Raw genomic sequence first — 17,078 nt, 5'->3', positions numbered from 1 at the left:
CGATGCGGAGTTCTATGGGTAAAACGGGGCAAGAAACTCTCTGGGGAAACATCGGAGAAGAACTGCATAGCAGAGACATGCAACACATGTTCTTCATATGTAGGATAATTGTGGAAAACTCCAAGCCACAGATACTAGCAAAGGCACAGGGGGTCATGGAAGATCAATTGAAGAGGAGGCCACGGCCACGCTGTTGAGTTAATGCTGAAGTTGGAGTACTTTTCAATTAAAAGATACATTTATTTGCACAGCCTTTTGGATGGCATATAAATTATAAATTTAATTAAATATTTGTTGAGAGTTTCGAGTGACTTTTAGCTGCTCATTTTTATAATTTGCTGCATATATTTAATATATTTTTACCCATGACAAATTCTCTACTTTTTCTGCTTTTAGTATCACACACTTTATTCAATTTTCGTACAGAAATCACTCGCGATAAATTTAGCTCAGCCATATGGTAGCAAGAACTTGAATCCCGATCCAAATCTCTTCCGCTTGAACTATAGGGGATTCTTATCTTACTGCTGCCTGCCGCTGTGGCTGGCTCTGCTGCTGATGCTGAAGCTGCGGCTGCCTCAGCTGCGTCTACTGCCGCTGTGGCTGCCTCTGCCCTGTATCTACTTACACAGCCCCTGTGGCTGCCTTTTGCTACTGCTGCCTCTCCAATTCCATTGGGGAAATGGTCAAACAATGGCAGCTGATAAAAAGCCGAGAAAAAAAGAGTAGCAAAAAAAACACCAGACTGAAGGGCCCGGTCCGCGCACTCGTCTGTGAAATGAAAGTAGCGCGAGACACAGAAGACCGAAACCTCCCAGACCCCGAGACCAGCAGACATGAGAGATATACCATAGGAATTCTACGCAAGAGTATCTGTATCTGTATCTCTATCTGTGGCCAGTGCACAGTGCCATTGGCGGGATTTCTCTCTCTTTGAGTTCGTGTGTGTGTGTCTTTCTATCACTGAGAGACAAGCGCATCCAAAATGCTTTCAAGTGTATTTTCTATTCAGAAAATTGTAACTATTACAATTACGTTTCCTGTTTTTGTAACCCCAGTGGTGGCCAGCGGTGGCCTAGGCAGCGGCAGCTTGGCTTTTGTTCTTTTCAAAATTAATGGCAACAAGTCAATGGATTTTATTGTACTTATGTAATTGCAAACGAGACAACAAGGTAATCGTTATTCTATACCCAAACAAAAAGCAGTATAGCCCAAAGAGGAAGCTGCTCTGTGGCGAGTAAAAGAAAAATCAGAGTTGAAGTTGTTCTGGTGGGGAATTGGCAGTAGTTAAAGTAACATCTGTCTGGGGAGTGTTTTCAATTACATTTTACATTTGTTCGAAGTCCAAGGCGTTTGCTGTACCCTGTAAATGAGGGGTTTATGGGTTTTTGAGTCATAAGTCTACCAGAATCAATCCCTTACAGCGCCTAATACGCTGTGCCCCCAATTCTTTTTTCTGTTGTTTTTTCCGCGTTCACTTCTGCGCTCGCTGGGAGCAAAAAGCGTAGTGGAGTGGAGTGCAAAAAAAGTCTTGGCCTTGTCGGCTCCTTGAGCCCCAGCGTGCGATGCAGACGCGGATTAGATGACAGATTAGTTAAATGCGCATGAAATGAGGAGCCGTTCGTTGGCGGCTGCTGCTGCTGCTGCTGCTGGAGTGTCTGTTGCCTGCCTCCTACTTGGCCTTATGACCATATGGAGCCGCTGCAACAGCAGCTGCAGCTGGCTGGCAGGCAGGCGTTGCCATAATGTCTTCATCTTCATAATCAGCCGTCCGTTCGGGTTGGGGGCTTTTGCACACGCGAAAATTGCTTCAACTATTAATAGGCGTTGTAATTGGGAGTTGCATGCACAGGTGATTAGCTAAATGCCCCGTCGTAGACGCAGATAGACGCAAGCGTTCCCACAGGAAACATTTTTAGCCATGACTTTGGCTTTTCTACTGGGCTTTTTAGAGGTTTCCTGGAATATTTTATTCAAATTTTTGCTGCCGTTTTTTTATGATGACACTCGGGCCATTAATGAGACTCATTTCGCGAGCGTTCCTCTGTTTCACTCTCTTTTGGGTCATAAAAGTTTCTTTATGACCCGCTTAATGAATCGACTAGGGTTCAGCCAGTCGAAGGGCTTAAATTCTTAGGGGTTTTCTTTACTCAACTCTAGTGGATATTTCGTGGCTTCAACAATTTTCTCTGCTTCTCGTCTCTGACCTTTTGCTGCCCTTCAATCATTCCCTCTCTCCACACACTAATGACTTCTAGGACTTCTAGGCCACGCACAACCAATCACATTCACACCGACACCCAAAAACACCCACACCCACATCCCCCCCTCCATGCGCACAAATGAAGGAATTTTCTAATGGACTTCCTGGTTCTGCAGACCGCAAAAACTGAAACCCAAGATACCAATAGTATCTCTTTGTGGAATTTCACTGAAACAATTTTCTCAGCTCAATTTGTGGCACGTTGAGATGGCTAGAAAAGTGGCAATTGAATTGTATTATTCGGATTACTCTTTGTGGGATCTTCTTCGAGTGGGGGGAGAGAGGACGCACACGCATGGATGCCATTCCGAGATATCTGATCTGTTGCGGAGCTTGAACCTCCAATTATTGTATGCTCCACAGATCATCTTGGAGGGGGAATACCAATTCAGCAAGAGAATTAACTACTCAGCAGATTGTTCCACACAATGGAAGCACCAACCAAACAAACAAACAAACAAATATTTATCTATGTATCTTTTAATGCGATTTGCGTTCATTTCATTACCTTCAAAATGATCATAAAGCCAGCAACAAATTCACCAAACAAATAAAGCCACGAAGGTCGTTCTGTCTGGCAAACTGGGGGCTGTCCTTCCACTTCATTGAATCCAACATATTTTTTGTATCTCTTTCTATGCTCTTCTGTCTGTCTTTGGGTGGGTGGTTGTTTCTTTGCTGCATTGGGGAATCCTTCTGGTTGATAGGATTAATATCCCCCAGCAAATACACGAGACAGCACGCATACAATGGCAATGCAAAAATCAAAAACCAAATCCGTAACAAAATAAAACAAGCAAGCAGAGCAGATTCAGATGCAGACCAATGTCGAAGCAAAAGATACCCTGGAAGGAGACCTTCAATGCTAATGGCATTTTTGTAGTGTTATATTTTTTGTTAGATAATTTAATAAAAAGTTTCTTGCTGCAAAATAAATATACAAAACAACTTTTTGACTTTCTTCAGAGGTCCATAGTCCATTTTTCAGCATCTATGAAATATTTTCCATACTTTCTTCCAAAGATTTGTCCTAAATCCCTTTACTCTCTTGTTAGGTTTTAGCACCAAAAGTAATAACGAAAAAGTAGATAAAATGTGCTGTGTGCACATTTTTGCCATCGATGGCAAAGAACCTTCTAAAATAGGATGAACAATGTGCAGAATATAACTTCACCACCCCCCAAAACTGTTCTACAAATATGGGTACAAGCCATTGGAATGCAAAGTGTTTTTTGGGTTTTTTGTTTTGGTTTTGTATTGGTTTTTGGGACGCTCCCCTTTACTACGGTTGATAGAATGCAGCATTGAGGTTTCGGAGAGTTTAGTTGCACACCAAAAAAAAAGGTGCAAAGTTCCAACCATAGCCAGGCTCAGATCTTTAGCAACTGGCATGTTGGGTTTAAAGGCACTTAATGTGTGCGTTTTTTAACCCCATTGCATTTCCCTTACATTTTGCTAACAAGTGTTTTTCTTTGCAACTTTTCCCCACTTTTCCCAAGTAGCTTGAGGCAAATCAGACCATTGCCTGCATATAATACCAATCAAATTTAGTTTTATTTCTGCAAGTTAGAGCTGCAAGTTGAAGACAAATAAACTGATTGTTAGTTTGCCAATAGGAAAGCAAACCATTCGCAAATAATATTCAATGGCAAAAAATAAAGATTCCCTCAACTTTCAACACAAATTTTGTTCAAACTTCAGTTACATTTTTCATTGACGTTCGAACGGAAAATTTACCTTTGCCCGCAAGACACAACTTTTCATCATTGCCACTCATAAAGTGGATAGTGTGTGGTGAGACTGGGGTTTTTCCAGCCAACAAGTGATATTAAATGTAGCTCATAAAGTCGCAGATTTCGCGGAAAACGGGAGGGAAAATTGGGAAGACAGCGAAAATGTGGAGCGCATTTTGCACGTGCAGCTGCTGCCTACCTCCTGCCAATCGCCATTTGGCTTCACCTTCTCTGTATGGTTTGATAAATAAATAAATGTGCCGAGAGTGCCAGTGCCACTGTCTCCGGTTGTTGACTTTCAGCGCTGACTGTTTCTGTTCCTGGAATTCTCTGTGTCTTTTTGTTGTTGCTGTATGCTGCTGCTTGTTTCTGTCTTCGCGCGCTGTGGCTTCCGCCGCAGAAAGTTGCTTATTTTTGCCTGTTGTCACACTGTTGCCTACTTAGAGGCGTTGTTGGGGTGTCTGGCAGCCCGGTGTATATCTTCGAGTTTATTCTGCTGCTGGCTTATCCAGCTTCTCGGTTGTCCTGGTTGTCGTTGGCCATTCCTGCTTCTGATTTTGACAACGACTTCCTAACTTTCCTCTGCTTCTGGATGCTTCTTCCTGGCTTTTCCCTCGGCTTCTGATGCTCTGCCTGTTCCTTCTGCTCCTCTGGTTGTCATCAGCATTGTTGTGGAAACGCACTTACCTTGTACGAGTATTCCTCATATTATATTCATGTTGCGTGTGCCGCAAATACACAGCAAGAGAGTAAAGAAAATTGTTTTTAAGTTTTCCATGGAGGTAAGGAAAGCTTCATGCAGAGACACAGAGAGACTGAAGAGCTTTAAGAAATTCCTTAACCAGCAAAAGATGGAACGAAATTGAGGTATATTTTACGCAGAAATTACGATTCCCTCTTATACATTTTTTATAGAAAAATGCTTATATCTTGTACAAGAGCGAAGCAATAATTTGAGCTGTAATTGATGCCAGACTTAACATTTTTGTACAGCAATGTTTAAATCTTTCTTTAGCAGCGTGAAACCTTTAAGTGGAGCAAAAGATTGAGGAATACATCTGCCTGGCTCTAGGAATGTCTCACTTTTTTTGGTGATTTGCCATTCCTCCATCAAATGATTGAACAATTATTGCATTTTCTCTTGCTAATACAGATCCCTTAGCGAAGTAATTTCTTGCTGCAACAGTAAAAGAAAGGACACCTTTGTCTACAGTTTTCCGCTGAAGAAGGATACACCTTTGACTACGCTCTTAGAAGAATAAGAAAGGACACCTTTGTTTTCCCTTCTCAAAAGCAAAAGAGAGGACACCTTTGTCCACGCTCTTCTTTAACATAAAAAGGAGCTCACAAAGTGCACTTTTCCCATCGAATAACCAGCTAATTAGTAGCTCCCCCACCCCATCCGCACAAGAAAGGAGTCGAGAGAAGCGCAGTGAAGTGCTAATCATGTAAGTCAACAGTTGAATGGGGAAATTTCATTAGCGTAACATCCATTGCAAATATCTCAAGTGGCAAGTGCCCCCCACACTCTGTTCACTCTTTCCGTTTCCGTCTTTCGCTGTCTGCCTGTGTGTGCCTTATCGATTTCGTCATTTGCAACACTCCAGTCCACGAGGGACACACTACACTCCACTCCTCGTTCTCTGGCGTACCAATCAATTAATGGGCCAAATCACATAATGCATGTAAACGATAATGAAAATGACATTAGTCTGTGGCGCCCACACGCAAAAAGCGTTGAAACAACAGCGTGAACGAGGAGAGACACCAGATGCAGATACATTCCGCATTTCCCTCAGAACACACAGTACAAAAAACAAGAAGAAAAAAAACGAAATAGAACAGCAACAGCAACAGAAATGGCAACTGAAATGGAACGGAGTGAACGTAATTAATGAAATTAAGCTGACAAACTGCGAGCGTTCTTTGTGTCTGTATCTGTAGCTGTAGCCGTAGAAGGGTGCTTTGTGTCTGTATCTGCGAGCTGCGTGCATGTATCTTTGTATCGGAGTGAATGAATGAAAGTGTGGTGGGTGGTGGGATGGTTGGTTCCATGTGTGGAATGCCTACCAACGCATTTCGCGTTACGTTTTCCAGCATAGTTCTGCCCCCCCTGCAGCGCGGGAGGTTCTCGCATGATAATCGATTACAAATCGCACCTACCCAGGCGTTGCTTCGCCCCCTAAAGTGAGCGTGTTTTATCGCCACGATTTTGTAGGTTTCTGCCTATGGCAAGTCGATTGCGAGTGGGTGTAGGGTTCGGTCCTGGATTTGGTTTTGGGGCTCTGTCTGTCACTCACATTATGCGCATTAATGTCACGAATTTGCATTTTGGGCCTGAATATTCCCCCTGCCCGGTGGATGATGTGGAAAATGTGGAAGATAGCCTGACTGCAATTAAATTGATGATTCCATGCTGCAAAACGTCTGACAATGGGTGCATATTAGTCGAGGGGCAGCGGATAAATGTAATCGCCCATAATTGCCGACTCTTTTTCAATGGGGAGGCCATGAGGCAGTTGGTTCTGTAGAAATTAGCAAGTGAATTACTGTCCTTTGTTCGGGTTTAAGCAGGTGGAACACTTTTGTTACAGATTGTTACATTTAAATGGGGGTTAGATTGAATGGCTTTTGTGCGCAGCGGAATATGTTTAAATAAGTGTTCTATGACACTGAATTTAGACTGCAGTTGCAAGCTTTTTTGATGATCTTTTCGGGTTATTTTAATTAGGAGATTTTTGGGTTTTATCTATGTAAGTTGAATCTCCCCTCTTTATCCACCCCCGATGCTCCCACTTTTGGGTGTTGCGCAAAATTTATTGTTTTTCGGCCTACTATATATTTTCACTTCTTGTTTTATTTGTTTTTTTTTTATTCTTGGTCGCGTGTTGCATGCGCGCCGCTAAATAGGCAAAAAAGGAAGTAAAAATTGCTTGGGCATGTGTGTGTGTGGTATATATGGGACTCTGTCTGGCCTAAATATCGGTGGGTCGGGGGGCGCAGAGACACTCCCCAACCCAGCCGACCCTGCCCGACCGCAGAGACCGCCTCATAATGCCTATGCCTCATGGCGTGTTTGTTTGCCTTTCGCTTTTGTCGCATTGTTCGTCGTTCGTTGCCGTTGAGTCTTTTGCCATGCCCTCCCCTACTCTTTTTGCACACACACTCTTTACTTTTTTTTATATATTTTTGTGGTCCGCTTTTCATTAGTGCCAATGCACTCTCCTTAGGCGCCGCCGCCGCCGAATTGTGTTAGGCGTCTATGAGGTCAAAACCAATCGATTTTTCTTTTTGCGCTTCTTGAGTTTGTTTTCTGCTTTTTTATGCCGTTTTTTTCATTTTCAGTTTCACTCGCATTTTTCCCGCTGCCCAGACATTCACGTGCTGCCGAGTGAAACACATTTTAAACGTGCTCTCTTAGTCACTCTCGCTCCAAAGAAAAGAGTGCTCACACACGTGGCAATATGAGCGTATGAGCAATCTGCTTTAGTTTGTTAGTTTTTGATCTGATGATATAACCACAGGGGCAGCCCAAAAGGGGCTAAAACAAAAAAATAGTTGAAATTAAAATAAAATAAATTGTAGAGCTTACACATCCTCCCTGGCGTGGCAGAAGTTCCTGGGGTAGCAGGGCACCCAGGAGGCTTGCCCCGTAATAATCCGAAAAAAAGTTATAATCCCAAAAGTGGCAACGGGAGTAGCATTACCCAAAGTTAAGCTTAGTCTCCAGAGACCCCTCCAACACTCTTGTACCTCAAACAGCGGCTCCTGCTACACTCAGCGCCCAAACTTTTCTCCAAACATCTCACGCAATGTTCTGGCACAACAAAACAGCCCTTGAAATTTGTAAGTAGCTACTAATTTATGCAAAGGCAAGTGAAAATCTATCAAAATTCCCTAAACAAACCGCAACAAAATTTGCGAGTTAATCCCTGGACAAAGTTCTTGTTGTTTGAAATACAAAAAAGTCCATATAAAGATGGGAAGTCACTTCTTGATTTGACATTTCCGTGACCATTGTCATTATATTCGTCTGTTTTTGTCCGTCTGACTTTCTGTCTGCCTGTGTTTGTGGTCATAATAATTGTGCGCCAGATAATTATAGCAATAAAAAAGAAAACTAAAACCAGATATGGCATGATACATATGTATATAGGAGAGCAGCGAGCCCACGTGAAATCCATTTAGAATGAAATTTGTGCAGGGAAATCAATACTTGTTTCCTTTTTTCTTCGTCTATATTTAATACGGAAAAACATCAACTACTTGATTGTTGTGTCGCAATGACAATTACATGTTTTTTCTAGATATTTTGCGTTGACCCATTTCTTGTGTTGTATATTTCGTATTTAAATAGTTTTCCTTGTTTTTTGTGTGGTCTGTGTCCTGTTTTATTCATGACATTTTGAGCATTGTGATTGCTCGATTGTTTGATTCCTCGATTCGAGGCACCTGCGACATGTTCGTATTTGTGTTACGGTCTAGTTATTCTTGTTCCTTACTCAGGCAGGGGTGGCTCAATTTATGACAGTGTTTTTTGGTAGAGAATCAACGTTTGTTATGACACAGATGAAAGAATAAATACTCCATCCTTGAAGCTATATGCGTATAGTGTTGCTTCAGGATATGGGGCTTCTAGCCCGTAATTTTGTAACATTATTAAATACATCTCAATTTGTTATGTTGTCCAAAGGTATTTTTCAGCTTAAAATTGATTTTTATAACTTATATTGTAGCTGCTATATTGTAGAAAAAATATCCAAGTCATTTTCCTGTTTATTTTTAGATCATAATCTTTCCCATTTAACTTCCCTAAGACGTGTATGCTTCTCTGTCCTTCTTGCCGCACATTTCTTGCCCTTTAATTAACATGTACTTGTGTGGGTGTACTCGCTGAGGTATGTGTGCTGTATGTTTGTTTGTGTGCGTTGTGGTGTGGAACGCATTGTAATTAAGCCTTGTGGTTGCATTTAGACACATTATTGGTTTACCTCTTCAGCTGGAAGTAAATTTTGTGTGGATACTTAAGCTGAGCTTCATTTTGAATTTAATCTTCGCTGATGTCATAAAATAAACTCTACCTTCAATTTGTTTATGTTAAATACCTTGCGAAAGACATCAGCTACAATTGTATTACCCCGGCGCCGCCGTCGCCGTCACCTCAACTCAAAAGATTGATGTTCGCTAATTAAGAATTCAAGACAGAACAAAAATTCAAGCCACATTCTGAGCTGTAGTTTAATCGCTGGGTGTTTCGAGAGGTGTCTTTTAACGTCCTCTCCGCTATTTTTAGCGCACGGCAGATTGGCTTGTCTCATGAGTGGTGGAGTGGCCCCAGCCAACAAGTGCCGTTAAGGTGGTGAGAAGGAACACTTTTTTATGAGGTTCCAACATCCTCTCTCTCATGGGATGGGCGTTCTCTCGCAGCTATAATTCACTCGACTGTCATTTCCGTTGTCCAGCGAAATGTTCTAATATAAATTCAATATTTTATGTGTGTGTTTGTTTGCTGTTTACTGTTTGCTGTTCTATTCATTCATTCACTCATTCATCACTCAGTTACGTGTTGGCTAATGTGACAGTTTGCCCTTTGTGTATGCGAAACCATTTAGACCCATTAATGTGGACCCAAGTATCATCATTAAATTCACATAAAACTCTCTGGCTATCGGCGAGTAATGGGAGTCGCGTCTCTTGTTATTCTGGTTTCCCTTGCTAATATTTATTAATGTGCAATTATAGATAATTATGTGTGTTTAACCATTGAAAAGCAGTGCGGCATGGACCCTTACAAAATATATTGATTTTGTGATGGACAAATATTTTACGCAGCCTGGCTAAAGGGAGTAATGATTTTTTTAGGTTTTTTGTTGTATACCAACGGCAGAAGTTTTGTGACAGGAAATTATATTTTGACTTTAATTTTGTTTCTAGCTAAAATATTCTATGAAAATACGTTTTAAATGTTCTTCATTTAATCATCTTTAAACGTGTTTCCTTTGAAAATTAGCTTTTATTCCTTCATTACTTAATTATGTGTGTCCATCGGCATCATAAGTCTGTTATCAACTCCCTGATAAATTTTAAGTTTCCCTGAAAAAGTGCGTCTTTGCTTTATTACCAACTGCAATAATAAAGAAATTTTCTACATTTTAGAGATTTTTCCTATGCTGCCAAAAATTTGCATTCGCTTGGCTGGCTGCATCAACCATTATTTATCCATTCCCGATCCTCGGGCCAGCCTGGTGGAACCTCGGCATTAACCCCGACGCCACCACCAGCTGGGAGACCAGTGAAGATTTAGCCAATCACTTCATAATACAAAAGGCAAACAGCGCATTTTCATAAACGATTCTTCTCTCTAAGAAAACGGCAGGGAGTGGGCAAGAGGGCAATGGGTAGAAAGCAAAGCCTGGCGAAACAAAAAAAAAATAATAATAAGGCATTCCAGCGATGCCTACCCATCCTTCCAGCCGACAGTGGTCCGGGCTACAGAGAAATCTAATTAGACATAATAAGGCAAACACAGCTAAAACCGAAATATACAAAACGTCCAACAGCTGAGGGCAACGTTTTTTTTACCCTTTTTTTCCAAAGACTTGTTTTGTTTTGCTCCAATGTTGCCAACGGGAGACCTCAATCCCCTCGCAGAGTCTCTCCTCTCTTTCTCTCTCTCTCTCTGTGTAAGGTCGATCGCCAGAGTTTTTCCGGGCCTGTGCTTCGCTCTGTGCTATTAAAATATATTACAGCAGCAATTTCACTCGACTTTATTTTTGCGCCAGTCCAGGCTCTAGCTACAACTCTCATCTCTCCAGTTTTAGCCATCGTCTAGGCCTTTGCCTTGGTGGAGTCTCTGGTCTGGTCTGGCCTGGTCTGGTCTTGGTCTTTTTCTTTCGGTCTCTTTGGGGTCTCTGCGTGGTCTCTCTGGTCTGCCGGTTGGTGTATATAACTTAATTTTTATGGTCATGCAAGTCAATTGCAGTTTGGCATTTCTTCGATGAATTTTTCTGCACCATCCACCATCATCATAGTCGTCGTCGTTCTCCTACTCCTCCTTCTCGTTCTCCTCCTCCTCTTGGGGTCTTCCTCATCATCTGTTTTTCTGCATAGAGTTAGCTTTTGAGGGGGGGGGCAGGAGGAGCAACAAAAAGTCGTAACACAAGACGCAGCACAGATGGCAAATGACTTTACAGAGCAAAAGGCATCCGGATGCTAAAAGGGAAAAGCAACCAGAAGTCTCGCACTCTTGCGGGAGTTTTTTATATGAGAATATCTAGTGTATGTAGAACAGCAGCCAGTGGGCGTTTTTATTGTTCCAAAAGTCAATGACAGCAATGAAATCAATGTGGTTAAGATACATCATGGTATAGAGATGTTAGAAACCAAAAACGAAAGCCAAAGAGCGCGTATAATGGTTGAAAATTCATTGAGTTGAGTCATTAAGTTGAAGAATGCTTTAGAATGTTATGGAAAATTCTCATAAAGATTGGTTGAATATATCAGAGATCTGAGTCCTCATTGGTTGTGTTCTAAAGGGAAACAACATCAGGGCGGTCAGCCCTCGAGGACGTTTGCAAAATTCTAAGACTCAAAGAACACTCCAAAAATTCGCATCTAACATTGAAATCTAGGTCCGTGTACTTTATTTTTAGCTAGAAACCCACCCAAAAAAAAATACAAAAATACCAACCATATCTGGAACAATTTATCTCACAAGCTTTAAAAGCTTTGAGTAATTTCCAAGCCATACATCCCACACTTCATTTCAGAATTTATTGTGTGGCCAAAAGACCAAAACGTGTGTCTCGCACTTGAGCTTTACCTCCTTTTTGGGGGCACATACAACTTGAGTTTTTATAGCCGGTACTCGAAAAGTAAATAGGGTATATTGTACTTGTGGTCGGTAAAAGTAACAGACAGAAGGAAACGGAAAAGGACGATAATGATATATGTATATTCTTATATAACCTATATTCGGCATCAATAACTAAGTCGAAATAGCCATGTCTGTCTGTCAAAATTTTGTGTGAAGACTTATAATATCTGAATCAAGTTTGTTTCAAAATTTCGCCAATCGCCCCCTTCCGCACATCCTGGTACATCCACAATTCAGAGGATAAGAGAAAACTAAAACAATTTTGAGTACCGGGTATAAACGTTGTGACGCGTACGAAGCGTCTCACAAACGTTCATACTCGTTTTTTGTTGGTTTGGCAAATTGAAAACTCATAAAAATTCTCACGTTTTGCTCCAAATTTGTTCGTTAGACTGATTTTTTGAAGCGAGTACTTTGCATAATCACCATAGGCAGCAGACAACCGAACAAACAAAAGCAACAACAAGTCACACAAGACAGAGTGAATAACAGAAAACAAGAAACAAAATTCATAAACCAGAACGAAAATAGAGATTTTTGGGGGAACGAAGCTTAAGATACTCATGAAGATTTATTTAGATTTTTCGGCGATTCTAAAATATAAATCTTAGGTTTGTGTATATCATAAAGCAGGAGAAAAGAAATTAAAGATTTTCTTTTAATTTAATATTTTTATGAAATCTATAGAGATGGGAAACGATTTTAAGGTTTTCCTTAGTATTTATTGCGTGAAAGGCATAGAAAAAGGAATGATCTATGGCGGAAATCCATCAGATTCCCTGACAAAAAAGTACATGAAACTCATATATATGTCTCGAGAAGTCAGTCTCTACTTGGATTATTTATCTTAGTCTTCCATATTTCATTATACCTTATTTAAGTGTATTGAATTACCATAGCAAAACTGTCAGCTATTAAAGTCTGGGCCGTAGACACGATTATGATGCCAAATGTGATCATAAAAAAAGAGAAGTGAACCCCAAGACCAATTCAAAGTCTGAAAAAAAGACTTGTTTTCGAGTGCTTTGTTCTGTTAGGTTTAGTTCTGTTCTGTTCTGCTGCCAGAGAACTGAAGCTTTTTTTTATCAAATTGTCCGACGGTCAGACCGCAGATTGTGATGCTGGGGCTGTTTTGTTGTTGCCACCAAAAGCTGTAGTTGTTTCTTGTAGTTGTAGGTTTCCTGTATGCGTAAAGATGTGGTGGGGATTACTTTGGGGAGTTGTTCATATGTGATGTTTGAATGCTAGCCGCGCCGCGGGCTATGCAAATTCATCATCATACGAGAGGTACGACAATGCCCCAGAAAAATACACAGCCACACACAGACACACGCACAGTAAGAGAAAACCGGTGGCACTTTTGGGTAACTCTCCAGGCGGCCCTCGCATCACGCCACACTCCCACAGAACACTTGTCGATGGTGCAATGAACTCCACTCCAATCCATCAGATAGATTTCCAAAACGAGCTCGTGTGGACCCCCAGGGGCGCGTAATGTCCGTCCGTCTGTTCCCACTAATGAATGAATGAATTTGATCTGATGTCCAGAAGCCGCACCAGCCCCCCAATAAATTTGTATTTCATAGAATCTTTCGCTTCGAGAGACATCCATTAACGTGGATCGTTTTTGGGGGCAACAAAGACCTCTTAGGGCGTGGCCTGTTCTTAATTGTAATTGTAATTTTGTTTTGTTTTTAAACCTTTTTGCTTATTTTACACTCGCTGCGTGTTTCGCAAATTAACTTTGTGTTCCCGCTGAATATTTGCAAGATTTTTGCTTCTTACAGTTTTAGAGGCCTCTCGCAGCAGCCAAAAAAGATTGACAAGCGCTTCGTGACTATTAGAAAACTAAAGAAAGTTTTTTACAGGAAGTGGTGTGAAAACTTTCTGCCATAATGAGAGCATTATATGGGGAATTGATTGGGAAGGAGAATCAAGCACTTTAAAGGCGATTTCTATAAATAAATACGTGAATACGTGCCTCAAATGAGTATTTTTTTATACTGCTGCTGCTCTGCTTGCTGCTGTTGGCCGGTTATCAAAAAGCAGCTTAAATAAAACGTTTTAGTATTTTTTTGCAAGCAAACAAACACAACTGCAGTTTCGGATGAGCAAAGCCTCCGCCTCACGTAGTCATGTGATAATCGTGATCGGGGCTTAGAAACATATATTAAAATTGGTTGCACAATTATACTTTAAAGCATATTGTTTTTTTTTTCCCCCAGCTTTTAAAAAGCAGAGTTTGTCCCTTGGTTGATAAATTTCTAAATGAATAATATTTTATTATCTTAATGGCTATCCCCTCGACTATGTTTCTTGCATATCCCTTATGTCTCTTAAGTGCCCATGCACTTTAAGAAAAGCACTGAGAAATTACACACCCCCTAATTGGAAAATAGAGACAACCTCGTAAATATCCTCTCTGACTCAACTCAAAATAACACTTAAATTGTTGTCGTGCAACTACTAATAGTGCAGGCCGTTATCTTCAGACTGTAGAACAGGAAATTAAAATCAACAATAAAATTCTATACTTCTGCTTATTGACTATCAATCCAAAAAGTGGCACATTTCAGCTTCATTAGAAAGTATATCCTGTTCGCTCTACTGTAAACGTTTTATTTGTAAACAAAAAAATCTCTGACATGTTAATTGAATTTTCAGCGAAATTTTACGTTTTTTTGTGACTAATGGTTGATGACAGTGAGCAAATGTCGTTGCACTCTCGTTTTGCAGGGGCATTCCATTCCATTCCAATCAGTTTTTTTCTGTTTTTTTTTTACAGGGAGCAACACGCAAAATTAAATGCAAAACTCGTTTCGCACGACCACCTTGTTTGTTGTTGCTGTGTCAGAACGAATAGTGGCTTTGGGGTTTTCGCGCCAACTGCACTTAAAATCTACTTTAAACGCCATTAACTCATCCGGAAAATCCATCCATCTGCGTCTATTTATAAGTCTAGAGCACTGTCAGTTGTGGAGTTCCTGTCAAAACCGTAACCTACGCAAGCGCTTCCTGTGCGACATTTTGCTATGGCTAATGACGCTAGCCATGATAACATAACCATTCGCAGTGCCAGCGCAAGTAATTCTGATAAGAAACGTAAATAAGCTACGTAAGTAGAAAAGACGTGCTGCTGTCCAAGCTGGTGAGCGGTGAAAAAAGAGATATATCCACTTGCAAAGCCAAAAGGTCCAACAGTTTCGTGTGAAGTGCTCAACCTTGCGGTCCGTCGTAGTCGGAATATGGAATCCCACAAGAGACAAGAGAGGTACTCCTCAAATTTAATCGTTGGTTAACCAGGCGTACAGGTTTTGTTGTTTTCTCTTCGAGTGGAACCTCATTTGATTATGCTTCAGATAAATTTTTAATATCGCGAGTGAAGTGATTCGCACTTATTCAAACCCGAGTGTTAATGAATAAATTCCTGTGTTTACGATTTTTTGACTGTGGAGAGAACTTTTTATGGTAAAGGCTAAAAGAGTGCGGACAGCCAGTTAGTTTCGAAACTGTCCATATCGACGCAGGAATCGACTTAAAACAATTGATAAGAATTGATTTGTGACCTAAAATGCGATGATTATAAATGTATACGTTTTGCTTAATTGCCGTATATTTTGATCTATAAAAAATATTCCACTACACTCGTATCTTTTTTTTAATTTGGTTTTTAAATAGATAAGTAGGTAGATAGATAAATCGATCGATTGTTGTTTGAAAGAAGAAATTAATTAACAAAATAAGTATCCCTAAAAGTTGAGGTTTATGAGAAAACGAACACAAATGTAAAGAAACGTATGTACATACATATGCATGCATGTACATACATTTCAACAAAATGTCTGCACAATATCAGTGTAATCTAATATTATAATAATATAGGGCTTTTCCTCTCTTGCCTAAGACGTGAAAAAGTGGATATGCAAGCATTTTAATGTATTCTAATGTAATGTAACAGACAAATACCTTGAATTTACTAATGATGAAATTCAAAAACATATTATTTTAGCCTTTCTTTAGCTCTCCTCACGTACATATTCCTATTTACATATTCCCTTTGCACAATATAAATATTTATCATGCGCGACTTCTACGCGTTTTCCGAGGTATGATGCTGGGTTGGGATTTTAGATAACAGTTTGACAAAAGTGCGTAGCGATTCTTTAATTGTCTTTTATTCCCTCTACCCAACACACGTAGTCGAAGAGCATGGGGCCTTAAGGGTGGGAGAAAAGTGAGAGTGGCTTTACTATTGCAATGCGAGTGACCCATATTTAAGATCGAATGTTCTGGCACCCTGAAAGTTTCGCCAAAGCAACGGGTGTTGCGATGTGAGCATCACTTGATCATTTGTTGCTGATTACGCGTGAAATATGTCGATAAAATTGTTTCTGCGCTGCGCTAAGATTCAAAAACTGTAGCAATTACTCTAAAACTGTAACAGAATATACACATGCACACACAAACAAAGCGCCACCTAGTGGAAAACGAGCACGTGATGTTTTGCACAAACTATCACAGATGGCGGCACTGCCAGCAGTTATGTTATCGGCAGCTGCCTGTGCTATGTTAAGGGAATGTAATCTTATGCGAACAGAATTTCTGTCCATAATTTGTATACACAGTACTCGAAGGGTAAATAGGTTATATTGTTTTTGTGTAATATCCAACCACCCCTTCCAGAATCCCGGCTTATTGTTGTCACTCTTTCTCGTTCGCACACTCTGCCTCATGCAGTGAGCGGATCTGGGGGATGAGCTGTAGATGACAGATGTAGACAACATTTTAAATGTAAAATTCGAATAAAATCAAAATCACACTAAGGGGACATAAATATGAATTTACATATACACTGACTGAGTACCGGGTATACAAGTTTTGACACGTACAAAGCGTCTCACAAACCTTAATACTCATTTTGTTCGCGGTAATAATTTGTTTATATAAATGATAACCCTCTCTCCATGTTGTGTGTATAGTAATTTCTATGCAATTAATTACTGCTTTTGTTTTATAGAAAATAAAATTATATAAAATAATGGTCTAATTCTAATTGTGGGTAAGATTAAAGATAGTCTTTAATATGTTTGCGCAGCTTTGTATTAGGCCGAATATTTGACCATAATTGTACACATAAATAACAGCCAGTTATTTCTTAGAAATTATTATGTGCTTGAAAAACTTAAGAGATGTTTTTCGTCCACTA

General features: G+C 40.3%; 1 protein-coding gene across 3 annotated transcripts in view; it reads left to right on the top strand.

The window, feature by feature from the left end:
* LOC117588011 (beta-1,4-glucuronyltransferase 1) overlaps window positions 1-17,078 on the top strand; it is a 64,837-nt gene that overhangs the window by 44,100 nt on the left and 3,659 nt on the right. Inside the window, exon 1 of one of the 3 annotated variants that reach the window (XM_034279037.1) lies at window positions 15,126-15,143. The exons of the other annotated variants lie outside the window; for them this stretch is intronic. The gene's annotated coding sequence lies outside the window, so the exon portion shown is untranslated. Of the gene's footprint in view, window positions 1-15,125; window positions 15,144-17,078 lie in introns of those variants that run through there. 3 annotated transcript variants of the gene reach the window in all.

This window comes from Drosophila guanche, unplaced genomic scaffold, assembly GCF_900245975.1.
Source record: "Drosophila guanche unplaced genomic scaffold, DGUA_6, whole genome shotgun sequence".
NCBI classification, from domain to species: Eukaryota; Metazoa; Arthropoda; class Insecta; order Diptera; family Drosophilidae; genus Drosophila; species Drosophila guanche.
The sequence above is the reverse complement of the archived record's forward strand: the minus strand, read 5'-3'. Positions and strand labels throughout refer to the sequence as shown.